Here is a 26,212-nt window from a genome sequence, read left to right on the forward strand (position 1 = left end):
TCAAGGTCGGGATTGAGTGGCTGTCTAAAAACAAAGCCCCAGGCTCAGATGGAATCCCGCCAGATTTGTTCCTAAATTCTGTGGAATTATGGGCCCCTATAATGACAAGAGTTATTAATACTGCAATCCACTGTGGCTTACCGCCCTCCTGGTCAACAGCTATCATTGTTCCTATTTTCAACAAGCATTGGAAATGCAATAGGTCTCGCATTAGAAAAGTTGGAGCTATTGGTCTTGTAAATGACAAATATTTTATTTAAGTGTTGGTTTTTAAAATAGCTAAATTGATAGCTTTGTCATTTACAATGGCAATAGTTATAACTTTGGCGAATGTGACACCTATAGCATTTGTAATGCAACATGTTTTGTATTTACGTGTCTTAGATGGCAGCTCTGGTCGTTATGCCACATCTCTAGAGAGATGTACGAAGTACTGAGGATGACAAGATAAACTGCACTTCAATAATGTCGAAATTAAGTTAGTACCTCTTTGATCGTTTTACAGCAAAATTGTGAATTATGAGACTCTAGTTCAGAACAGTTCGAATTTAGCTGTAGGACAAGGCAACCCAAGAAGTGCCAGTTGTTGTGGTGGGGAGTGTTGCTGTGGCGTTCAGTGATACTGTGGTACCGCATAGTGATGTTGGTGTGTGGGGTGTGTGTGGGGGTGGGGTGGGTATGTGTGGGGTGTGTGTGGGGGTGGGGTGGGTATGTTGGGGGTGAGTGGGGTTGTGTGTGGGGGGTTGTGTGTGGGGTTGTGTGTAGCAACCGACTAGCATGTGGGTAGAAACATCGTGCGGGATAATTGTGTGCAGGGAGAGAGAGGGGAGGTGCTGGCGGCTGGGGAGGGGGAGGAGAAATGCGAGTAAGGCTGTGTGCGGGAAGAGAGGGGAGGTGCTGGGGAGGGGTAACAGATGGCGATGGCTGGAGATTACTCAGAAGGCGGCCTATAGCTTAGCCCTGGCCTGCACAGTATTACTCTCCCGCACAGCTTCCAGACCTTGTCCTCAACTGAGTGGCAGCTTCTATACACATTTATCACTCTTGCAATGAAAACTATGCTCCGGCGAAATTGAAATAATGCAATGCAATGTTATTCATGTAGTTTCAGGCTTTTCACATTATGCTTGTGACATGAGATTCCCAAAATTATATCATTACGTCATGGAATTCTATGTCGTTTGCGGCAAGCTTTGACACGGAGCTCCCTGCACCAATGTGAACGGTCAGAACGCAAGCAGCTGTTGCTTGTGGCACTTCTGTTTTTGCGCTTTTTTTCAGTGGGAAATGTGCTCTCGTGTCAAATTGCACTTTATGCTAAAATAGAGCGTTCAATGACGGAGTTAAGTTTCATGTAATTCAGTGTAACTTTCCCAAAGTTTCAAACACCCCTATTGAACTTTTTTATGTTCCAAGTGCTTTGGTTATGCTCTTTTGAGAGGATTTAAAGGTCAGGAATAATCTGAAATGTTGGAGCCACACAGACTAAGAATTCTGAAGCTGTGCAGTCTATGGCATACTTTAAGCAGCTGATGGATATTTAATTTTCCTCAATGGAAAGTATTGGTATTTTCTATTCACTCCTTGTGCAAGGGACTTGATTGTACTGGGTCTGAAATCTTCATAGTGAGATGAAATGGACAATCATAAGTATTCTTAATTAGCAGGGTGACAATTGCTTGATGTTGAAAAGGGCTAACTAAACCTCCGACACTGGATCTGAGGCTTCTGAAGGTAGGGAGGTAAAGTGATCTAACCAGCTGCAGTGGATTAGAAGAAAAAGTGTTTTTTTGTGCACTCCAATAATCCGATGGAGTGTGGGCATGTCTGCACAGCGAGGGCACGTCTGTGGTGGCCATCAGATGTCCGAGTGAGTATGTCTGCAGTGGCAATGGGTTTCAGCAGTGGCGGTGTGCGCTCTACATGTGAAAAGACAAATGAAAAGATAATTCAGCTGCGAAAACGGGAAAGGTACTCATGCCCCACATGAATTAAACCCGACAGAAATGGAGCCACTGCCATTCTGTGCAAGCTTGAGAGCGAGAGCAGCGCAGGATGGGAGAGAAGAAAATGGACGAGAGAGAGCAACACTGGAGGGGAGAGAGGCATGTAAGGGGTCTGGGAGGGGGTGTATCGTGACGGGAAGCAAACAAAAAACAAGTTAGTAGGGAATAGCATTAAAGGGAAGTGAAAGAATACCACTTGTAGCGTAGGAGAGCTACACATTATTAAGAGCAATTAAATGCATTAGCGGGTTGCATTTCCGCTGCAGAGATCTTTGTGCAAACAGCAGCTACTGAGTGCCATCCCCAAGAACGCTGTCACAAAACACGCTACAAAAGAGTAAAGAATGATCAAAGCACAGCAAGTTCTTAGAGCAGACTGGTGTTAACGGTCACAAGATTAATCAAACCGAAGTTGGGCAAGTATAGCGCTTAAACGTAGGCGGGATCACGGACACATACTGAATGGTAACACTGGTTGACATTTTACCCCAGCGTAGTTTACTAACATTGCGAAGTCAAATCCAAGAACGGCTCATGCTAGACAAGTTGTTCATTCATCTACTTGGCCACAACCACTGTGAACTATTCTAAAAACTTGGATGCGTAGCCTGGTTAGGAACCAGGAGAGTCAGATTGCATATCGTCCATTTCGGCATACTGAAAGAAAAACACGACAGAAAAACAGTGTTGGCATTGCTGGGGGGTAGGGGGGAAGTGGGGATTTAAAAAAAAAATGCGACACGGCGGGCAGGGGAGGGGGCGGAGCGGGGAGAGGGAACATACGGAGGGAAGGCAGATAAGGGGAGGGGGAGGAGAAATGCGACACGGCGGGCAGGGGAGGGGGCGGAGCGGGGAGAGGGAACAGACGAAGGGACGGCAGATAAGGGGAGGGGGGAGGAGAAATGCGACACGGCGGGCAGGGGAGGGGGCGGAGCGGGGGCCTGGAGTGCGGCTGAGGGAACTGATGTGCACGCGCTTTTAAGCTCAATGCGCATGCGCATTGAGCTTAAAAGTCACGGGCACTGCAAGGAATCGCCACGATTCCTTGCAAGTCAGTTAAAGAGTGGTTAAGCCCCCATAGTCTCGCAAGCTCGATGCGCATCGACAGGCGAGACCTAAAAAGGGTAGCAGGGACGACCCTCAATGCTATCGCCCCATCTCTCTGATTGAGGTGTCCGCAAAAATTCTGAGAAGGGGGATACTAAACCGGTTGTCAGAGTGGATAGAAGTAAAATATATCATCTCAGACACAGTATGGTTTCAGGATGGGTCGTTCCACGAGTGACCAATGCTTGAACCTCTATATGCTAGCAGCCAAATATACTATGGCCAGTGATGAATGCCTTTATATGGGGTTCATAGATCTGGCAGCTGCTTTCGATCACGTTAATAGGGGCAAGCTTTGGGATATGATGACCAGTATGGGGATAGAGGTCGGCCTCATTAACATCTTAAGAGAACTGCATAGTAATACCTCAGCGCAAGTCAGGTATAATATGGAGGGCGGATGCACTGACTCCTTCCACTGCAGAAATGGGGTACGCCAAGGCTGCATCTTTGCGCCTTTTTTATTCTCCCTTTATATTAATAATCTGGAGCAGTATCTCTTGCAGCTGGGATCTGATTGTCCACGAGTAGGGACGTGTCATGTTCCTGTGTTACTTTACGCATATGACGCAGTCCTCCTCGGACGCACACCAAAGAGTTTACAGATTTTAATTGATGGTTTTGTATCCTTTATGGGCTCATTAGACCTTTCTGTTAATTTGGGTAAATCCCATGTTTTATCCGCTGGCAAAAAACCCTGCACCAAATGTACCTTCATGATAGGGAGCCACAAGATAGAAAAGGTTAAATCATTCTCATATCTGGGCTTACTATTTGACAGGTTATTAAAATTTAACTGCCTGGTGGAGGAACGTTGCCGTAAAATGAATGTCACTAACGGGGCAATTGCAGGTTATGGTCGAAGGCTGGGGAGGTGGTGCCCTGAACAGGTGATGAACTTGTATAACTCAATGTGTTGCTCTAAAGTCATTTATGGGGCAGAGGTGTGGGGCTTTGCAAATACTTGCCAACTGCAGCGGGAGGAGAATAAATATCTATGCTCCGTCCTGAAAGCTCCACATAGTCTAGCTGCTGCAATTGCACACAGGGAGTTAGGGATACCCTACCTTGAAGATTCAGTGAAGGTTAGGCCAATCCTAGCTTGGCTCAAAATCTGGGTAAACCCAGAGGCGAGCTGAAGCAGGGAAATAATGAAGGACTGCTTGGGCAGAGAAAAATGGTCGCGAATCCCGTGGCTAAGTTATGTCAAGTCCGTATTGGAAACTCTGGGCCTCGGGAATCTCTTTGCCAATCCGACAGTGATTATCCCTCGTTATAGAACAGGGGTTGACCCAATGAAGTCAAAGGACCTGGGTATTCAGCAGTACAGACAACAACTGGTCCTCGACATAATTTTGCCAATAAGAATAATCATAGTCTTCAATCAAGTTAATTGACTCCAAATCCAGACTAAATCTGTAGTCTTAATGGTATAGAGGATAATAGCCCACAACCTCAAAGAATTATCATTACAATATGTGTCAAATAACCAATGAAACCAAAGAAGGTCCAAATGGGACGATTAATTTAATATAATATACAGTAATGTTTGAAAATCAATGTATCTATGTACATGTATTTACACAAATCATAAAGCAAAAATACATTTTTTTAAAAAGAGAACGTGCACAGAGAAAGATAAAGTAAGTGCTCAAGTGAATGATCAAGAAGATCAGAAGAAAGTGTGGTTGATTTATGTACAAAAGAATAATGAGCCTGTCCTAGGTACTGCTTGTAAAAAATACTTCTTTTTTACTCGCTAATTACTATGTACAATTCCTTAGTCCTTCAATTGCACCATTGGCAATGAAGAGAGGGGGTAAGGGGTGGACAAGGGACAGGGATTAGTAGGTACAGGCTCCCAAGGGGGAATGTCGTCGACGTTTCGACCCAACCATGTAGTGGGTGGTTCAAGTCCTCAATAACGGGTCTTCATCAGGACGGAGTAATGGGGAAACAATCTCTTTCAGAGTGCACGTCAATTAAAAACTTTCATTGGGCACCCTTCCGTAGTGCCTTGTCAAAACCAAGTGCGTCGATTAATCCGCACCCACACTGTGAGAGTATCCAAAGTTATACTACAGTGTTGATTCGCAGTGTCTAGCAAGCCAAACTGGCTCCGAATGTTAACGCATTAGTTAACCGTTATCGTTGTGTTTCAACAGATATAGATACCCGGTGCACGTGTCTTCTCTAAGAACGAGGGGTATTGTGTCTCTCCTCTCTCAGTCGCTCCGATCAGTGGCGCTCAGCTTCCCACACGGGTTCGCGTTATGGGGTGACACTGGATTCTGCTGCTGCACTGACCAGGGCACTGATGTCGACCAGGCTGGAGATCTGCGAGCTGTCCCACGTCGGATGTCGGCTGCTGGCCATGCTGGATCCGGTAACGGAGGCAACAAGCCTTGGCTACGGCAAGCCCACGTGGTGACACAAAATGGCGTCTTGAGTAGACCAGGAGGGTCCCCTTCAGGAGGAGACTAGGGCCAGTCTAGAGGAGCTAGACCAGCGGTGAAACAAACGTAGGATGTCGTCTGGAGGGTCACTAGCCAACGGGCAAGTGACCGGACAACGTAGCAGCAACCCCGGAGCAAAAGGGCCCCACGCTGATCTGGTGGATGCTGGGGGGCTGGACTTCGGTGCTCGTGCTGCTTGGGGTTGGGGCTTCTTTTACCCCAGTGCACCCACTCGAGGGTCCATCGGTGGTCGTGCTGGTTCAGTGTCGTGCTGGTTCTGATGATCGCCGGGTCCTCTGGTCTCGTCGCACCTACGGGTCTCAGCTGTGCTGTAGAGGCAGGTTGAGGTCCGAGAGAGCAGGGAGTCCGGGTCTTGTCGAGCTGGGCAGTCTGGTTCCGGAGGAAGGACGTTTCAGCAAACCGCAAGATACTTAGGTGGTGCCTGCTGCTGCAGGGTGACTACTCCTTAGTCACAAGCGAGAAATCTTGAGAAGAAGTCTTGAGTTCCTTTCGTAGAAAGTAGTTTAAGGATTCAAAGATGATCTAATTTGGAAGGGTCCCCGCTCCTACCTTTATTCTAAAGAAAGGGGCTGGTACGCAACTAGGTCCTGCCCATGGGTGGGACCAGGAAGGGGGGTGGTTACACCCCTCTCCCCTGTCCGGACTTTCCCCAGCTCAGGGGCTGGTGTGCCCCTGGAACTGGTTCAAGCCGGCATATGCACAGTGAGCACCGGGGTGCCACCTGCAGTCACCTTCCTATTCAGCCCTGCCTACCTAGGATACACAAAACCCTGTCTGGCATGGTGCTAGCACCGCCCCTGACAGGAAACCCTTTGTCCAAGCTCTCCTCGCTGGAAGGACTCCCAGCAGCAGGAGGTCAGACTTGTGTCTGTGGTGGCAGCATCCATTTTGTGATGCTGAGGCTTGAGTTAACTTTAACCGGGGTTCAGTTACATACATGGCGTGTCCCTCTAGAAGGGTGGAATGCTAACCCCGTCGCCAGAATTGGCGAGGGGTTAGTATTCCAATTCGTATGACACCTTACTCGACATGTTTTGATAAAGCAATACCAGAGTTAGCATATAACCGCGAGGATTATAATGCACTTAAGAGTATATGGTACGCGTTATCATGGAACAGCTATTAGGACTTGGTTCCGCAAGCTGCAAACGGGCTCAGCTCATGCCAGAGCACCATCTCACATAATTCCACGCACTCTGCCTTCAGGATTGTCAAGGCCTGCCATAGGAGTGACTGATAGGAATCTTATGTGTCCATTTTTAGGGTTAGATATAGGTATACTATATCTAAAGCAAAGGGTGAGTACACCACCTTGCCCCAGCTGTCGTGCAGCCAGTTGTGTCAGATTTAGATGGCCAGCCAGGGGTGGCATAATACATGCTGCAGCCCCTGGTAGGCCCTGGGTACACCTATGCCCTGAGTTACAGGGTCTGATAAGGTGGCCCAGTACCAATTAGATATGTACCTAAGGTACATGGAATCCATTTTACAGAGAGAGCAGTAGGCCTGGGGCCCTGAATAGCAGGGTCCCAGGTCAACTAAGTCGGAAAACCAGCAAAACACCAGGCAAAAAGTTGGGGGCAACAATAGTCAGGTATCCACCTTCCTAGAGCCCCCAACTTGCGGGTGGAGTGGGCCCGCGGTGGAATGGTGAGAGTGCGCTTGGCTGTCTGATAGCAGATCTGAATACATTTAACGATCCACCTGGCTATACCAGCCTTGGAAATGGGGTTACCTTTGTGCTGTGGCGCAAAGGCAACAAAGAGTTGTTTAGTCTTCCTAAAATTTCTGGTCCTTTCAATGTAGTACATTAGGGCCCTTTTGATTGTCAAGTGTGTGGAGCATTCTCTCCGCAAGCGACTATGGATTTTGGAAGAACACAGGTAGTTCTATAGTCTGGTTGATATGGAACTGAGACACTACCTTAGGAAGGAATTTAGGGTTAGTGCGAAGCACCACCCTGTTAGAATGAATCTGAATAAATGGCTCCTGGATAGTTAGTGCCTGGAGTTCACTAACTCGTCGTAGCGACGTAATCGCTATAAGGAAAGCCACTTTCCATGTCAAGAACTGAATTTCGCAGGAATGCAGTGGCTCAAAAGGGGGACCCATCAGCCTGGTGAGGACCACATTGAGGTTCCACTCTGGAGCTGGTGGCGTCCGCGGAGGAATGAATCGTTTGAGTCCTTCCAGAAAAGCTTTAATGGCAGGCACCTTGAAAAGTGAGAGGTGCTGTCTGTTTTGGAGATAAGCAGCCATTGCGGATAAATGTATACGAATGGAAGCATAGGCCAGATTACATTTGTATAGATGTAAAAGATAACAAATGATGTTTTGAATAGATGCATCCAGCGGGTTAATGTTGTGGTCTGCACAATAAATGACAAACCGCTTACATTTCGCCGCATAGCATGCTCTTGTGGTGGGCTTCCTTGCCTCCCGGATGATGTCCATTCAGTCAGGAGGTACGTTGAGGTAGCCAAATTCTAAGACCTCAGGAGCCAGATCGCCAGGTTGAGCTGTTGCAGATCTGGATGCTGAATGTCGCCATGGCTCTGCGTCAAAAGCCTGGGTGTGAGGCGCAACCGTTCATGCGGCACCACGGACAGTTCCAGAAACGTGGTGTACCATGGTTGGCGAGCCCACGTTGGAGCAACCAGGATGAGAGTCATCGAGTGCTGCTTCAGCTTGCGTGCCACCAGCGGTATTAGAGGTGCTGGGGGAAAAGCGTACGCAAATTTGCCTGACCAGTTCATCCATATCGCATTGCCCTGCGACTGTGGGTGTGGAAACATGGCGGCAAAGCTTCGGCATTTTGCGTTCGTCTTTGTGGCGAACAGGTCTATCTCTGGATGACCCCACCTTTGGAAGTACGGGTGGAGTACTGATGGATGTATCTCCCACTCGTGCATTTGGTGGCTGTACCTGCTGAGCAGGTCCGCCATCTGATAGTCCTTGCCTGGTAGGTGTTCTGCCATGAGGAAGATGTTTCTCTGAATGGCCCACTTCCACATGCTCTGAGCCAGATGAGACAACTGTGGAGAGTGTGTTCCTCCCTGCTTCTGAATGTAGTACATTGCCCTCATGTTGTTCGTCCAGATCAACACAACTTTGTTGCACAGATGTACTTTGAAGGCTTTCATTGCCATGAAGATAGCCATCAGTTCTAGAACATTGATGTGCATCTTCCTTTGCTGTGGTGTCCATAGTCCCTGCACAGTGTAGTGGAGTACATGAGCTCCCCATCCCTGGAGAGAAGCGTCGGTCGTCAGGATGATCTGTGGCACAGGCTCCTGGAACGGTCGTCCCTTGCAAAGGTTTTGTGGATTCCACCAATGCAGAGAGTTGTATGCCCGACTGCTCACCAACACTAGGTCTTTCAACTGTCTGTGATCCTGAGTCCACTGACGTGCTAAGCACTCCTGAAGCGGACGCATATGTAGTCTCGCGTGCGGGACTATGGAGATGCAGGAGGCCACCATGCCTATCAACTGAATGAACACTCGTGCTGGAAGAGAGTGTTGAGGTTTGAATTTTTGTATCAGCGATTGAATGCTGTTGACCCTCACTGAATTCGGCTGTGCTGTGGCTGCCAGAGTGTTTATTGTCGCACCCAGATACTGCCGTATGTGGGCGGGTTGCAGGTGGGACTTTGGGTAATTCAGTGAGAATCCCAGATCGTGAAGAAGGTGAATGGTGTGGGACATGTGGGCGGCACACTGCTGGGCCGACTTCGCCTGGATGAGCCAATCGTCCAGATAAGGGTAGATGTGAATGTTTTGTCTCCTTAGGTGTGCTGCCACCGTCGCCAGGCACTTTGTAAACACCCTGGGTGCCGTGGTGACCCCAAAGGGCAGAACCTTGAACTGGTAATGTTGGTTGTGGATGGTGAACCGTAGGTATTTTTTGTGTGGCGGGTGTAGCGGAATATGAAAATACGCATCCTTCAGATCTAAGGTTGCGAGAAAATCCCTTTGACTGAGCAACGGTAGGACTTGCTGCAGGGTCAGCATGTGAAAGTGCTCCGACAGGATGTACTGATTGAGGGGTCTGAGGTCCAGTATGGGTCTGAGGGACCCGTCCTCCTTTGGCATCAAGTAGTACAGGGAGTAAACCCCTGTGCCTCTTTCTTGCACAGGCACAAGCTCGATTGCCCCTTTTTGCACCATGACTAGGACCTCCTGCTGCAATAAGTGCAAGTGCTCGGCGGACATAGGACGGTGTCTTGGGGGTATGTTGGGTGGAGTGGATGTCAACTCCAGACAATAACCGTACTGTATAAGCTGTGTGACCCACCTGTCTGTGGTGATGGACTTCCAGACTGGCAGGAACCGTTGGTCTCCCCCCGACCGGTGTTGCGTGGTCTGGGGGCAGTGACAAGGCGTCACTGTTTGTTAGTGGCGGAGGATCTGGAGTTGTTGTTTCCACGACCTCTGCCTTTGGCGCGGTTTCCACGATATCCACCTCAACTTTGTTTGGTGTATGAGGTCTGCGTGTTGCCTTTATAGTACTGATTGCCTTGGGAGAGCTGGCCTCTGGAAACCCCTCTAGTGCTTGAGCAACGAAAAGAACCACCCCTGAACTGCTGGGACTGCAGAGCCCCCATGGACTTAGCAGTTTCAGTGTCCTTTTTGATCTTCTCCAAGGTGGTGTCCACCTCTGGGCCAAATAGATGATCAGGGTTAACTGTCTGATTAAGAATGGTGGTCTGAATCTCCGGCTTAAATCCTGCGATTCTGAGCAAGGCATGTTGTCTCAGCATGACACTAGTGTTGATAGCTCTGGCCGCAGTGTCAGCCGCGTCCAGTGCACATTTAATAGAAGCATTGGATATCAGCTTCCCCTCTTGGATGAGCATCTCAGCTGCCTCTTTGTATTCGTCTGGCAGGTGCTGCAACAGGGTCTCTAGTGTGTCATAGTATGCCCTGTCATACCTTGCTAGAAGTGCTTGTGTATTTGAAATGCGCCAGATATTGGCCACTTGAGCTGCCACCCTTTTCCCAAAGCATCAAACACCTTAGATTCCTTATCTGGGGGAGGAGCATCACCCGTTGTTTGTGAGTTAGCCCTCTTCCGGGCATTAGAAACAACAAGAGAGTCCAGAGGCAACTGTCCCCTGATGTAAGTAAGGTCACTAGGTGCCGGTTTATACTTCTTCTCAATTCTAGGGTTTATCACCCTGGCTCCCGTAGGCTCTTTAAAGATCTCCCCAGCATGCTTCAAGACACCCTTCAACATAGGCAGAGTCTTGACAGTCCTCTCTGAGACGGAAAAGGTGTCAAAAAGAAAGTCCATTTCAATGGGGTCAGCATGGAGCTGGACGTCGTGATTTTTAGCTGCCCTTTCAATGAGGGCATTAAACGCTGCTGAATCCTCTGTAGGCGACGTTTTAACAGCATACATTTGAGTGTCTGGGGTAGAGTGAGGATCACCTGGGTCAGCACTAGCTGCCAAGGGTTCATTGGTATCATCTGGCTCAGTGTAGACAGGATAGCTGTACTCATCATCATCATCATCACCTATCCCAGCGTCCACATCTGAATAGGTGGGTGAGACATCATGGCCATGTGGAGAAATTGGATCCACAAGAACAGGAGTGGAAGTGGAATCCTTTTTCTTCAGTGGAATTTTATAGGACTCCATTGGCTGTTCCGGGGCAATTTTCCGCTTATGAAGGGAAAGTCTGCCTGTTTCGGCATCGATAAAATGTTCTTGCTGTTCTTCCAACAAAGATTGTCGATGCTTGAAGGCCGGGACCACCGTCGTCGACTTCGGCACTGAGGACACCTTCTCGGGCACGGTGGCGACCATCCTAGGGGTGAAAGCCTTTGGCGGCAACGTGAAGTGAATGGGCGTCAACGCTTTCTGAGGTTTATCGACAGGCTTCGAAGGTGGAGGATCTTTTGGCCCGACACTTGAGGCCTTGTCCTTGATGCGGTTCAGGGAGTCCGCCACTTGCTTGGAGAAAGCGGCGGACGGTTGCGTCGAGTCGACGGAATCCTTCGAGGCACCACTAGGCGTGGACTCGTGGGTTGGGCCGCTCTTGGCCTTGTCGACGCTGAGTCTCGAGAACCTTCGAATCACCGAGCCCTCTGTTGGTGTCAACCGTCTTCGGCACCGATATGCTCGGCTCGACTGCCTTGACCTTTGCCTTCGGCGTGCAAGACTTCATCTCGACGCCCTTGGGCTGTTTCTTCGGACCGACAACGCCCTTCTGCTTCGTCGGTGCCGACAGGTCCGAGGGCTTTGATCCGACCAAAGCAATATGCACTTTTGGTTTCGAGGGGGGCCCCAGTGCTTTCACTTGCGTCGAGAACGGTGTCTTCACTTTCGGTTTCGATTTCGCAGGGTGCAGCTCAATAGCAATGTCCGTAGCCGAGCCCGAAGGCGGGGCCGTAGAACCCACTGGAAGATCTTGGGTAAGGCCTAGTGGCGATCCCTCGACCTGAGCCTTTTGAAGCGTTTCGGCCCCAACGTCAGTTTGAGTTAGCTCGTCGCTCGAGCTATCTTCCATGGCCCCAAAGGCCCCATCGTCGTCTCCTACCTCGTCGACGACTTCTTCCGCTTCGAGCATTTCGTCGTAGTTGTAGTCGACCTCCGACGCGGAATTAGACAGGTTCTCACTAACTTCCCGGTCAGCTCCCTCATCATCCCCGGCATCGAATATGTTCACAGGCGCCGGTGCAGTCTGCTGGGCCTCCTGGCGCGCAGCGCGACTATGCAGAAGAGTCTTCTTGGATCGAAATCTTGAACAAGCCATGCAGCTGGCTTCATCATGATCCGGCGACAGACACTTGTTGCACACCGGGTGGACGTCGATGTGGGGATACTTGGAGTTGCACACGGGACATCTCTTGAATAGACTCCGGTCTATGATGGTCCGTCGATAAGGTCTGTGGCGTCGACTGGGCCTTCAGCGTCGAAAGCACGCAGCTCTCTGGAATCCGGCTCTGAACCGAGCTGGAAGAATCGGGCACCGAACGCAAGACTATACCGACGAAAAAACTAAAGGCCTTATTACCTTAAGAAAGTTTTATATCGATTCAGACTAGACTGCACCAATATACATCCGAACCCAATGGCGGAAAAAAACAATCTGAGGATGGAGTCGATGCCCATGCGCACTGTAGTCCAGGGGAGGAGCCACCTATCTTGTGATACTTCGAAGACTCTTCCAGGACAACAATGTGCGATCATCCGGACCCAACACTAGGCAGCGATCTATGCACAGATATGAATTCAGCAGCCCACATGCCTCGAACCCTGGCGGCGAAGGTTTGGCATTTTGCGTTTTCCTGTGTGGCGAATAGGTCTATCTCTGGATGACCCCACTGCTGGAAATACGGTTGGAGCACCGAGGGATGTATCTCCCACTCGTGCATCTGATGGCTGTGCCTGCTGAGCAGGTCCGCCATCTGGTTGTCCTTGCCTGGGAGATGTTTCGCCATGGGGAACATGTTTCTTTGAATGGCCCACTTCCACATGCTCTGGGCTACATGTGACAAATTGTGGAGAGTGTGTGCCTCCCTGCTTCTGGATGTAATACATGGCAGTCATGTTATTCGTCCGGATCAGCACGACTTTGTTGCACAAATGCAATTTGAACGCCTTCATTGCCATGAAGATTGCCACCAGCTCCAACAGGTTGATGTGCATCTTCTGCTGCTGCGTCGTCCATAGACCCTGCACTGTATAATGGAGGACATGCGCTCCCCAGCCCTGGAGAGATGCGTCCGTTGTCAGCACTATCTGTGGTACAGGCTCTTGGAATGGTAGTCCCCTGCAAAGGTTTTGTGTGTTCCACCAATGCAGAGTTGTATGCACGACCGGTCACCAACATTAGGTCTTTGAGATGTCCCTGTGCCTGGTTCCACTGTCGCACTAAGCACTCCTGAAGCGGACCCATGTGTAGCCTCGCGTGAGGGACTATGAAGATGCAGGAGGCCATCATACCTATCAGCTGCATAAATACTTGCGCTGGGAGTGAGTGTTGGGGCCTGAATTTCTGAATCAGCAATTGCATGCTGTTGACTCTGGCAGAGTTTGGCTGAGCTGTTGCTGTCAGAGTGTTCATTGTCGCTCCTAGGTACTGTTGTACATGTGCGGGTTGAAGATGTGATTTTGGTTAATTTAGTGAAAATCCTAGACTGTGTAGGAGGTGAATCGTGCGGGACATGTGGCTGGCACATTGCTGGGCTGACTTTGTTTGGACAAGCCAGTCGTACAGATAAGGATAGACATGGATGTGTGGTCTCCGAAGGTGCGCAGCCACTGTTGCCAAGCACTTGGTAAAAACTTTGGGGGCCGTAGTGACCCCGAAAGGCAGGACCTTGAACTGGTAATGCTGGTTGTTTATGGTGAACCTGAGATATTTCCTGTGTCCTGGGTGAATGGGAATGTGGAAATATGTGTCCTTTAGGTCTAGGGTTGGTAGGAAGTCCCCCTGACTGAGCAATGGTAGAACTTGCTGCAAAGTCAGCATGTGAAAATGTTCTGACAACATGTACTGGTTCAGGGGTCTGAGGTCTAGAATGGGCCGGAGAGACCCGTCCTTCTTTGGGATTAAGAAGTACAGTGAGTAAACCCCTGTACCCTGCTGTTCCAAAGGCACGAGTTCTATGGCCCCTTTTTGCAGCATGCAGATGACTTCTTGCTGCAATAAGTGCATGTGCTCTGCAGAATAGGACGGTGCCTTGGGGGTATGTTGGGTGGAGTGGAGCTTAGTTCCAGACAATAGCCGTATTGGATAAGTTGTCTCACCCACCTGTCTGTGGTAATGCCTTCCCAGACTGGCAGGAACCACTGAAGTCTTCCCCCGACTGGCGTTACATGGTCTGGGGGCAGTGACAAGACGTCACTGTTTATTGGTGGCGGAGGATCTGGCATTATTATTTCCTCGTCCTCTGCCTTTGGTGCTGTTCCCACAATATCCACCCCTATTGTTTTTGTTATAGGTGGTCTGTGTGCCCCCTTTGTTGTATTGGTCTTGCTGTGATGCTTGACCTCTAGAGGCTCCCCTGTTACCGGAGCGACGAAAGGAACCACCCCTGAACTGTTGTGACTGCAGAGCTCCCATGGATTTTGCTGTCAGTGTCTTTCTTAATTTTTTCTAGGGTTGTGTCTACTTCAGGACCAAATAGAAAGTCAGGGTTAACCGGCTGATTGAGTAAAGTTGTTTGGATCTCTGGCTTAAAACCAGAGATGCGAAGCAAGGCATGCCTTCTAAGCATCACACTTGTGTTGATGGCGCTAGCTTCTGTGTCTGATGCATCTAGCGCACATTTAATAGATGCATTTGAAATCAGCTTCCCCTCCTGTATCAGCATTTCTGCTCCCTCCTTATAAGCATCAGGCAGGTGTTGTAGTAGCTGCTCTAACTTGTCGTAATGAGCCCTATCATATCTGGCTAATAGGGCTTGGGTATTTGAGACCCTCCAGATATTTGCCACTTGAGCCGCTACTCGTTTGCCAGAAGTTTCCAAGATTTTGGATTCTTTGTACGGAGGAGGAGCATCACCACTTGTACGAGAGTTCGCTCTCTTACGAGCATTAGCCACCACTAGGGAGTCCAATGGGAGCTGGCCCTTGATATACGTAGGGTCTGCAGGTGCAGGCCGATATTTCCTTTCATTCCTTGGGTTTACAACCCTTGCCCTTGTGGTCTCCTTGAAAATGTCACCAGCGTGTTTAAGGACACCCTTTAGCATAGGCAATGTCTTTACTGATCTTTTTGAAGTTGAGAAAGTATCAAACAAAACGTCTTCCTCCACTGGGTCAGCGTGCATTTCCACGTCATGGTTATTGGCTGCCCTTTCAATCAATGCGGTAAAAGCAGCAGTATCTTCAGTAGGCGAGGTTTTGACGGTATAGGACTGAGTGTCAGGCGTGGTGTGTAGCTCACCAGGGTCAACAGGGTCAGTCCAGGGTTGAGGTTCCTCGTGATCTGTGTCAATAGGATAATTAAATTCCTCCTCATATTATCCCTCCCCTACATCCTCATTGGTACGTGTGGGAGAATAGGCATATTCTTGTCCATAGGACTCCACAGGTTCAAAAAGAACAGGTGAGGTGGCAGAATGCCTTTTCTTTTTGAGTGGGATCTTGTATGACTCCAAAGGATTTTCTGGGATGATCTTTCTTTTGTAAATAGTGAGTCTGCCAGAATCCGAGTCGATGAATAGTTTCGACTGATTATTATAGGAAGGCGCTTGGAACACCACGTCCTCCTCAATGGGCTGATTTCTTGATACTACCGACACCTTTTTGGCCGTGTCGGTGCTTTTTTGTGGCTCGAACGCCTTGGGTCGAGCGTTCGGGGGCAGTCCGTACTTAATTGGTGGCGTAAGCATTGGAGACGAACCGACCTTCGAGGGCGGCGCGGTCTTCGATCCGACCAACTTAGTCTGATCACTAGTTTGCTTGCGGCCTTGCGTTGACTCGAGCTCCCGGTGCGCAGCAGGCACGCCCTTCTGCTTCGATGTGACATGATCTTTCGGGTCAATTTTGCTCTTCGACTCTAAGGCTTTGCCCACTATTGGCTTGGAGGCTGGAAGCTTCGGATCGAGTCTTCTTAGCCTTGAGTCCTTTGCCAGTGTCGCCATCTTTGGATGTCGACGGCGTCAGTACGACGTGCTTGAACGTAGATACAGGCTTCGGCACCCCGATCTTTGGGCCGACGCCCCCTTGTGACCCCAAGGGTCGATGACACTTTTGGTTTTGATTGGAGCCGAAGACTCCGAAGCCGTCGATCCGAGGACTGTCTTTAGCAGTTTCGGTTTAGCATCTGTCGGTTTTGCTTTCAATTTCACCGCTGATTGTGGTTGATCGACCGATGGCTCCTTAGAAATATTCTTAGCCGGGCCTGGACGCGGGGCTGTAGAATGTGGTTGAAGATCTTGGCTAAGGCATTCCGGCGATGTCTCGACCTGAGCCTTAGAAAGTACAGTGTCAGTATTGGGCCCCGCGACTGCGGTTGGTCCTTGCTCATCGCTTGAGTCGTCATTGACGGCTCCGATGGCCTCTGCGTCGTCTCCTACCTCGACGACGTCTTCCTCATGGACGTAGTCTTCTTCTTCGTCCTCATCATAGTTAGAGTTGTGCTCCGATGCGGGATCCGACTGTTGTTCAGGATCCTCTTCATAGACGCCCTCGTCGTCATCAGCCTCTAAGATGTTCTCCGGGTCGGGCGCCGTCTTCTGCGCCGACTGTCTTGCGGCGCATCGAAGCCGAAGTGTCTTCTTCAACCAGAACCTGGAACAGGCCATGCAGCTGGCCTCGTCGTGGTCCAGGTATAGGCATTTATTGCACATTGGGTGCACATCAATGTGAGGGTATTTGGAGTTGCAAACGGGGCATCTTTTGAACGGGCTCCGTTCCATCGTCGATGGGGCCTTTGGTGTCGAAAAAGGCAAACGTCCTTCGACGTCCTGTTCGAAGAACTGGATCAAGTACGTGGCATCGAACGAAAGACAATACCGACGCCCCAAAGGCCTTTTGGCCTTGTGAAAAGTGTTTTATATTGATTCCGAACTTGAGTCAAGAAAGTACATCCGAACCCAAAGGCGGAAAAAAACAATCTGAGGATGGAGCCCATGCACACTGTAGTCTAGGGGAGGAGCCACCCATCTCATGATACTTCTAAGACTCTTCCAGGACAACAATGTGCAATCATCCGGACCCAACACTAGGCGGCGATCTATGCACAGATATGAATTCAGCAACCCACATGCCTCGAACTTAACTTGTGCATCTGAAAGAAACACGTTAGTGTTAGATTCCTTACCTTAGAATAGATACCCCAGCAATACCAACCACGGTGGTGGGTCTGCGAAACAAAATCACACCAGAAAGTCCTGGAGAACAGAACGGCCAAAGAAGCCGTCTCTCGGGACGTGACTGTCCAGGCAGTAATGCTTGGCAAACGTGTGCAGGAAGGCCCACGTAGCTGCCTGACTAATGTCCTGCAAAGGGACTCCCTGTCCCAAGGCAGTAGTAGCCGCCATGGCCCGAGTGGAATGGGCGTGCAGCCCCTCAGGAGGATCCTTTTTAGCCAATGAATAACAGATCTTTATGCTTTATGCACAAAAAGACCCAAAGAGAGATGGTTTGTTTGTGCACTGCACGTCCCTTATTCGTGCCCACCAAGCCAACAAAAAGTTGGTCATCCACCCGGAACTGTTGTGTGCGGTTTAGGTAAAAGAAAAGCGCACATTCTGGGTCCAAAAGGTGGAGCCGCTCTTCAGCTTTTGAAGGATGCGGAGGCGGAAAGAAGGTGGGCAAGGTAATGGTCTGGCCGATGACTAAGGCAGTGACCACCTTGGGTAGAAAAGAAGGACGAGTCCTCAGAACAACTTTGACCGGATGGACAGAGAGGAAAGGAGGCTTAGAAGAAAGAGCCTGGAGCTCACTAACTCTTCTGGCAGAGGTGATGCCAACCAGTAAAGCAGTCTTGAGAGTCAGAAGACAAAGAGGACAGTTATGAAGTGGCTCAAAGGGAGCACACATCAGATAGGTTAACACCTGATTCAAGTCCCACTGAGGCATTACAAAGGGAACAGGAGTAAACATGTGAGTAATGTTGTAGGAAGGTGGATACCTGACAATGGTTGCCCCCAACTTTTTGCCTGGTGTTTTGCTGGTTTTCAGACTTAGTTGGCCTGGGACCCTGCTATTCAGGGCCCCAGGCCCACTGCTCTCTCTGTAAAACGGATTCCATGTACCTTAGGTACATATCTAATTGGATACTGAGTCACCTTATCAGCCCCTGTACAGTGTACCTTAGGTACCCAGGGCATAGGTGTACCCAGGGCCTACCAAGGGATGCAGCATGTATTATGCCACCCCTGGCTGGCCATCTAAATCTGACACAACTGGCTGCACGACAGCTGGGGCAAGGTGGTGTAATCACCCTTTGCTTTAGATATAGTATTCCTATATCTAACCCTAAAATGGACACATGTATTCCTATCAGTCACTCCTATGGCAGGCCTTATCAATCCTGAAGGCAGAGTGCTTGGAATTATGTGAGATGGTGCTCTGGCATGAGCTGAGGCAGTTGGCAGCTTGCGGAACCAAGTCCTAATAGCTGTTCCATGATAACGCGTACCATATACTCTTAAGTGCCTTATAATCCTCGCGGTTATTTGCCAACTTTGGTATCGCTTTATCAAAACATGTCAAGTAAGGTGTCATACGAATTGGAATACTAACCCCTCGCCAATTCTGGCGACGGGGTTAGCATTCCACCCTTCTAGAGGGACACGACATGTATGTAACTGTGAACCCCGGTTAAAGCTTAACACAGCCTCAGCTCCGCAAAATGGATGCTGCCACCACAGACACAAGTCTGACCTCCTGCTGCTGGGAGTCCTTCCAGCAAGAAGAGCTTGGACAAAGGGTTTCCTGTCAGGGGCGGTGCTAGCACCATCCCAGACAGGGTTTTGTGTATCCCAGGTAGGCAGGGCTGAGAGGAAGGTGACTGCAAGTGGCACCCCGGTGCTCACTGTGCATATGCCGGCTTGAACCAGTTCCAGGGGCACACCAGCCCCTGAGCTGGGGAAAGTCCGGACAAGGGAGAGGGGTGTAACAACCCCCCTCCTGGTCCCACCCATGGTGAGGACCTAGTCGCGTGCCAGCCCCTTTTTTTAGAATAAAGGTAGGAGCAGGCCCCCTTCCCAAATTAGATAATTCTGAATCTTGACTACTTTCCGCGAAAGAACTCTTGAACATTTCTGAAGACTCTCCCTTGTGGCTAAGGAGTAGCCACCCTGCACAAGCGGGCACCATTTAAGCGCTTGCGGTTTGCTGTAAGTCCATCCTCCGGATCAAGACTGCCCAGCTCGACGAGACCCGGATTCCCTGGCATCTCTGACCTCTACCTGCATCATCAGCCCAGCTGAGATTCGTGGGTGCGACGAGACCTGAAGGGACCGGCCATCTTCAAAACTGCACGACGCTTATCCAGCACGACCGCCGAGGGATCCTCGAGTGAGTGCTTTGGGGTTTGAGAAGCCCTAACCCTGAGCAGCTCCAGCACCGAAGTCCAGCCCCCCAGCATCCACGAGATCTGCGTGGGGCCCTTATGCTCTTTGCTGCTCACCGCGTTGTCCGGTCACTTGCCTGCTGGCTAGTGGCCCTCCTGACGACGAACCACAACGATTGCATCACTGGTCTGGTTGCTCCAGACTGGCCCTTGCTCCCTTCCAAGAGAGGAGCACCCCGGACCCTCCAGGTCCACTCCAGACGCCATCTTGAGTCCACCGCATGGGCTTGCCTTTGCCAAGGTTTGTTGCCCCAATCCTGGGTCCAGCATCGCCAACAGCAGACACCTTCGTGGGACAGCTCGCACCTCCATCCTGGTCGCCGACAACGCCTCCTGGTCCGAGAGACTGCAGAGCCCAGCGTCGCCCACTCACCTGGTCGAGGTGACTTCATCCGGTGCCATCCTGGTGCCCACCTTATCACTGGCTAGTGATTAAGAACTGAGTCCCCTCTGCTTTCAGGTCGTCTTCATCACCGATCCAGGCTTGGATCACATCGAACTTCTTCACTGGTCGCCTGCCAGCAACAACTTCTTTCAGGCTCCATAGACTGTAACGAGGATTCCCGACGTCTTTTGAACCCTATGCAGCCGCAGCCCCTGGGCTAGGTAACCTGAGCATTTCGGTGCCCCAACGTAGGTTCACTATCTAAGTGTCCAGATCATTTTTCGTTTTCAGCCTATCTAGTCGGATTCGTCCGATAACTGTAACTTTACGAAATACTAGTATCCATAGACTTTGTCCCGCATCCCGCGTGAGAGTGCACACTATGCACCCGATCTCCCTAGGCCTCCGGCTCCTAACCTTAGGGTTCTGTAGTGTAGTCCTAGCGACCCTGAAGCCTCTGGATCTTGTTACTTACCTGCTAGTATTTTGCATTCCACTTTTGTAGTATATGGTTTTTCGTGCCCCTCGGGCATTTGTGTAAATTGTGCAACTTAAAGTATTTTCGTTAGAGTTTTGTTGTGTGCTTAGCTCCCTGACTCAAAGAGTTCAGGGTAGACTTGTTATAAATAAATATCCTTTTATTTTCATAACAACTTGTGTGGTGTCCTTTCACTTGGTGTTCAAGGGGTATATGTGATGGTATAACAGCTGGCTTAACACGCCCTCTAGAGTCTAGCCTAAAGACTGCTCTTGTCCATGCTACCAGGATAGCTGGTCTATAAGGTTGACTTACAACCAATCATCAATAAGGGTCGTTTGGTATGATACACAGTGATCACTAGAATAGTGAGCACTATGTATCAGGCCAACTTCCCACAAATGTCCTTCAAGAATGTATTTACAACAGGGGACTTGAAAGGAGAAGGCTGATCAGGAAGCCTCAAGAAGGCTGAAACAGCTGAAAGATATCACTTGATGGTGACCAGAGCTGAGCCCTGCTGGGCCAGGGAAGCAGAAAGAGGAGAACCTCAGAAAGAGGGCCGGAAAGGGGATCCACAGCCTTTGCTGTACACCATGCCACAAAGTTGTTCCCCCTGCAGGCGTATACCGTCTTTGTGGAGGGACACCTGGCTGCCAGAATAACATCACAGACTTCAGGAGGCAAGTCAAATGGCATCAACAGTCGCCGCTCAATCTCCACGCATGTAGGTGGAGGCTGGACAGGTTCGGGTGGAGGACCGTCCCCTGTTGCTGTGACAGAAGATCCTCCTGAAGAGGCAATCGAATCGGAGGATCGATTGACAGACTGAGTAGCTCAGGATACCAGTATTTTCAAGCCCAATCCGAAAACTCAAGGATGACTTGGGCCCGGTCGCGCCTGATCGTCTTCAGTACTCTGGGCAAAAGTGGTAAAGGCGTAAAGACGTATAACAGACCGCAACTTCACTCACGACGAAAAGCGTCTCCGAGCGAGTGCCGCCTTGGAAATTCCAACGCGCAGAACTGATGACATTGCGCGTTCTCTTCGATGGCGGATATAACCAAGGCTCTCCCCACTGCTGAAAGAGACCTTGCGGCAAGTCAGAGTTCAGACGCCACTTGTGAGCCATCATGCACTGATGGCAGAGTTTGTCCGCACTGTCGTTCAGAGAACCTACCAGGTGTTGAACCACAAGGGTGATGCCCTGATGTTCCAGCATGTCCAGAGCGGCAGAGCCTCCTGACAAAGGGTCCACAACCCCACCCTGCCCTGTTTGTTGCAGTACCACATGGCGGTGGTGTTGTCCGTGAACACCTGCACTACACTTCCCCGGACAAAGGGAAGGAATGCCTTCAGTGCAAGTTGGATCGCCCGCAGCTCCAGAAGGTTGATATGGAGCCGGGACTCCACCGGAGATCAGAGGCGTCAGATCTCCGCCCCTCCCATGTGGCCCCCCATCCCAGAAGGGACGCATCCGTCACCACTGTGTGCTCCCGTTGGGGTAGGGAGAAGGATCTGCCACTGACACAATCGCGGACCTTGAGCCACCACTGCAACTGTCTTGCAGTGCCCTCCGAGATCAGGACGTGGTCTGACAGGTTGCCCTGATGTTGTGCCTACTGGGACTTCGGGTCCCACTGCAGAGCCCGCATCCGCCACCTGGCGGGACGTACCAGCAGGATACAGGAGGCTATCAGCCCCAGCAGCTGTAGGGCCATCCTGACCGAAATTCGGGATAGAGGCTGAAAGATCGGAATCCGAGCATGAATATCCAGAACCAGCTGCTCGGGAGTATAAACTCAAAACTGCGCAGAGTCTAGAACTGCTCCAAAAAAGAGGAGCTTCTGGGAGGGACTCAGATGTGACTATGGCATGTTGACAGAGAAAGTAGTGAGTAAAAACCTGCCCTACTTCTGGGCTAGGAACGCGTTCGATGACACCCTTGGCCAAGAGGGCCGTAACTTCCTCTTGCAGAAGTTGCAAGTGATCCCCTGACATGTGGTGGCCTCGAAGGGAAGGGAGTAGTCCCTTCGGACAATTTGCAGCACCCACCTGTCCGAAGTGATGGCACGTCAGTGGAGCAGGTGATGGCGAACCCTGCCTCCCACTGGCGTGGAATGGGCCTGAAAGCTCGGACTAGGAAGGCTTTGGGGCAGATGCTGCGGGAGCGAATTTTGACTGACCGGCTCTCTGTCGCACTACCCGCCACAGCGTAATGTACGTCCGCGACTGCGTTGAGGCTGGTTCTGCGGCCTGTGGCTGGACTTCCGTGCGGGGGTGCCCCTTCCTTGGCCATGAAACAGGCGAAAAGCAGTAGGTTGTTGGTGCGGGGCCGATAGGCCCAAGGACTTGGCTGTAGCCCTGGAGTCCTTTGAGCGCAGGAGCGCTTTCTCTGCCTTGTCGCCAAAGAGGCGACGGCCATCAAAAGGCATGTCCATGAGAGTGCTCTGGGCATCCCCATAAAAGTTTGTGGATCTCAGCCAGGTGTGACGACGAATCACCAAAGTTGTTGCAATCGCTTTGCCTAGCGAGTCCGTAGTGTCAAGTCCACATCGAATGGAATACCGTTCTGCATCCGGCTCCTGAGCAAGAGCCTGGGCGCGCCGTGTCCTGGACTTCTCCGGACATTGGGGCAGCACGTCCGCCACCGTATCCCACAGAGAGTGGGTGTATCGGTCTAAAAGGCATGCAGCATTAATGGACCGCAACCTTAAACTGATGGAGGAAAACGGTTTCTTGCCAAACTGTTGCAGTCTTTTGGAGTATCGGTACGGCGGTGCGGGCGGGAAGGCGGTTTGGGACGTGGAGGCCTGTATAACCAGACTCTCAGGGGTGGGATGTACAGACAAAGCAGGGGATGCCCGTAGCTGGGCGATGGCGCCGGGCCACGTTCCGATCCACAGGAGGGACTGTGGTGGGCTTGGACCAAGTGCCCATCAGAACTTCAGTGAGGACCTCATTAAACTGCAGTAGAGGCTCTAAAGAGCTTACTGGTGGTTGAAGCACCTGGGTGAGGAGATTAGTCCTCACAGCCGATGCAGGGAGCTCAAGGCCCAAGGCCTTGGCCGCCTTGCGCAGCACCACAGCATAAGTAGCTCCCCCCTCCATAGCCACGGAAGGAGGAGAGATAAAACCAGTGTCAGGCAAAGTGTCTAGACCACTGGCCTCCCCTAGCTCATCCGCCCAGTCCTGACTTAACTGGCACTGCTGTGCCAGAGGGTCTGAGGACCCCTTCCAGTCCTCTCCTTTATCTAGGTCTTGATAAATAGGTAGAAATGACAGAGCCGGGGCATAGGCAAATAACTCACCAGTCGGTGTAGGTCCGACGCCGGGCCAGGGCTGAAATCGGGGCAGGCATCGCCAGAGGACAGCGCCGGAGGTGGCTCTGAGGGGGTCGGCGCCGGCGGAGGAGTCATGAGATCAACCGGCGTCGACCGGGACCCAGACCAGGATCCCATGGGGTCCTGCGACCGAAGTCGGCGAAGCTGCCACACAGGGCTAGGACCCCCAGTCGGACCCGCGGGGCCAGAAGTCGCGCCGGCAGAAAGAGTTCTCATGGCCACAAGGAAGTCTTGAATCTACTCCGGAGTCGCATTGAGCCCAGGGACCGGAGGGTGTGGGGCTGGATGCGGGCTTGACTGTGCCGCAAGGGCAGCACCACCTGAACCCTCAGCCGAGTAGCGTGACCGGCGAGGGGAGGTCGAAGAACGATGGGCTTTCTTCAACTTCTTTTTGCCATGCCTAGACTTACCAGAGTGCCAGGAATTGGATCCGGATGATCAGTGATGACTCCAGCTCCGCGACCGGTCCCTCAACCTCCTCCTCGACTGGGACCTAGAGTGGCTCAGAGCTGACTGAGCTTGAGTAGATTAGGGGAACGCTCCTGCCTAGCCTTCGACGTCCAGGCCCGGCTGTCGGGGCACGACTCGTCATCGTTGTCTGCCGTAAACAGTAGAAACACTGGCGGTGGGGGTCGGTAACAGACATCATTCGGTGACAGGCATTACACGGCTTGAACCCGGGCATCCCTACCGGCACCAGGAGTTGAGTAGACTCGAAAAAGATAGACAAAAATGTAAAAAAGTTAGTTCAAAAAATGACTACGGGTACGCTCTTCCCGAATCTGCTCTTGCTGGCAGAACTTAAGTCAGCGCGCGAAGGCAGCGTCTAAGTACTCCAGCGGCGTAGTCCCGGCGATCATGACGCCGAACGCGGAGCCACAGACAACAACTACTGATGCGCAGGGGTACTGCTGACGACAACTTTTGGGATCCAGTCTGACACCTGGGGATATTCTAAGGTAAGGAATCCAACACTAACCTGTTTCTTTCAGCTAGAGCCGCAATCTGATTGCGAACTCCTGGAAGGTGTTCGGCCAGTAGATCTATATTTTGTGGGATGGCCCATCTCCAAATGTTCTGCGCAAGCTGGGACAGTTAAAGAGAATGTGTGCCTCCTTGATTTTGTATGTAGTACATGGCTGTCATGTTGTCCGTCTGGATCAAGACAGCTTAGTTTTGTACATGTACTTGGAAAGATTTTAGTGCTAGGAATATTGCTAGTAGCTCCAGGTGTTTGATGTGGAGCACTTGTTGTTGAGTGGTCCATCTACCCTGAGTTGTATGTCCGAGGATATGGGCTCCCCATCCTGTGAGTGAGGAGTCTGTTGTGAGTACTATCTGTGGAACAGGTTCGAGGAACGGCCGCCCTTTGATCAAGTTTTTTGTGTTCCACCACCGCAGAGAGCGATGTGCGCGGCTGTCAACCAACACCAGATCTGTAAGTTGTCCTTGAGCCTGATTCCACTGATGTGCTAGACATTCCAGTAATGGACGCATTTGAAGTCTTGCATATGGTACAATAAAGATCAAAGATACCATCATGCCTATGAGCTGCATGAACACTCGGGCTGGTAGCGTGTTTGACTTGACATGTTGTGATTAGGGCTTGTATGCTGACTATCCTAGCTGGACAGGGATATGCTAGAGCTGTGGAGGTGTTTATTGTGGCCCCCAGATATTGGTGTATATGAGACGGCTGGAGATGCGACTTGGTTTAATTGATCGGGAACCCGAAGTTGTGTGATGTCTGAATGGTTTGATGACTGTTGAACACACTGATTGAATGACTTGGCTTTTATTAGCCAGTCGTCTAGATATGGGAAGACATGGATTGGTTTTCTTCTGAAATGTGCTGTTACTAAGGCAAGGCACTTTGTGAACACTGTGGGTGCAGTTGTGACTCCGAATAGAAGGACTTTGAACTGACAGTGTTGTCCGTCCACTACAAACCTTAGATACTTTCTGTGAGAGGGATGTATGGGAATGTGGAAGTAGGCGTCCTTGAGATCTAGTGTGGCAAGGAAGTTGTCTTGTTGCAGCAGCAGGAGCACTTGTTGGAGTGATCTTATCAAAATGATCTGAGTGTATATATAGGTTGAGGCCTGAGATAGAGTATTGGTCTTAGAGTCCCATCTTTCGAGGGTATTAGGAAGTACAGCAAGTAAATACCTGTTCCTTGATGTTGTAAGGGAACAGTCTCTATTGTGTGCTTTTGAAGTATTGAGAGAACCTCTTGTTTTAGGAGCGTAAGATGTTCTGTGGACATGGGACCCTGCTTGGGTGGTATATGTTGGTAAAGGGGGTGGGGGGGGGGGGAGCTGTAAGTTCTAGGCAGTAAACATACTGGATAATTTGTCTCACCCACCTGTCTGTT

At 50.6% G+C, this 26,212-nt stretch overlaps 1 protein-coding gene and 1 pseudogene across 2 annotated transcripts in view; both read right to left on the reverse strand.

Annotated features, from left to right (window-relative positions):
* Positions 1–26,212, reverse strand: part of TNPO3 (transportin 3) — a 1,270,791-nt gene that overhangs the window by 431,641 nt on the left and 812,938 nt on the right. The window lies entirely within an intron of this gene.
* Positions 10,056–16,191, reverse strand: LOC147750967 (uncharacterized; annotated as a pseudogene).

Source organism: Lissotriton vulgaris, chromosome 1_1 (genome assembly GCF_964263255.1).
Source record: "Lissotriton vulgaris chromosome 1_1, aLisVul1.2, whole genome shotgun sequence".
NCBI classification, from domain to species: Eukaryota; Metazoa; Chordata; class Amphibia; order Caudata; family Salamandridae; genus Lissotriton; species Lissotriton vulgaris.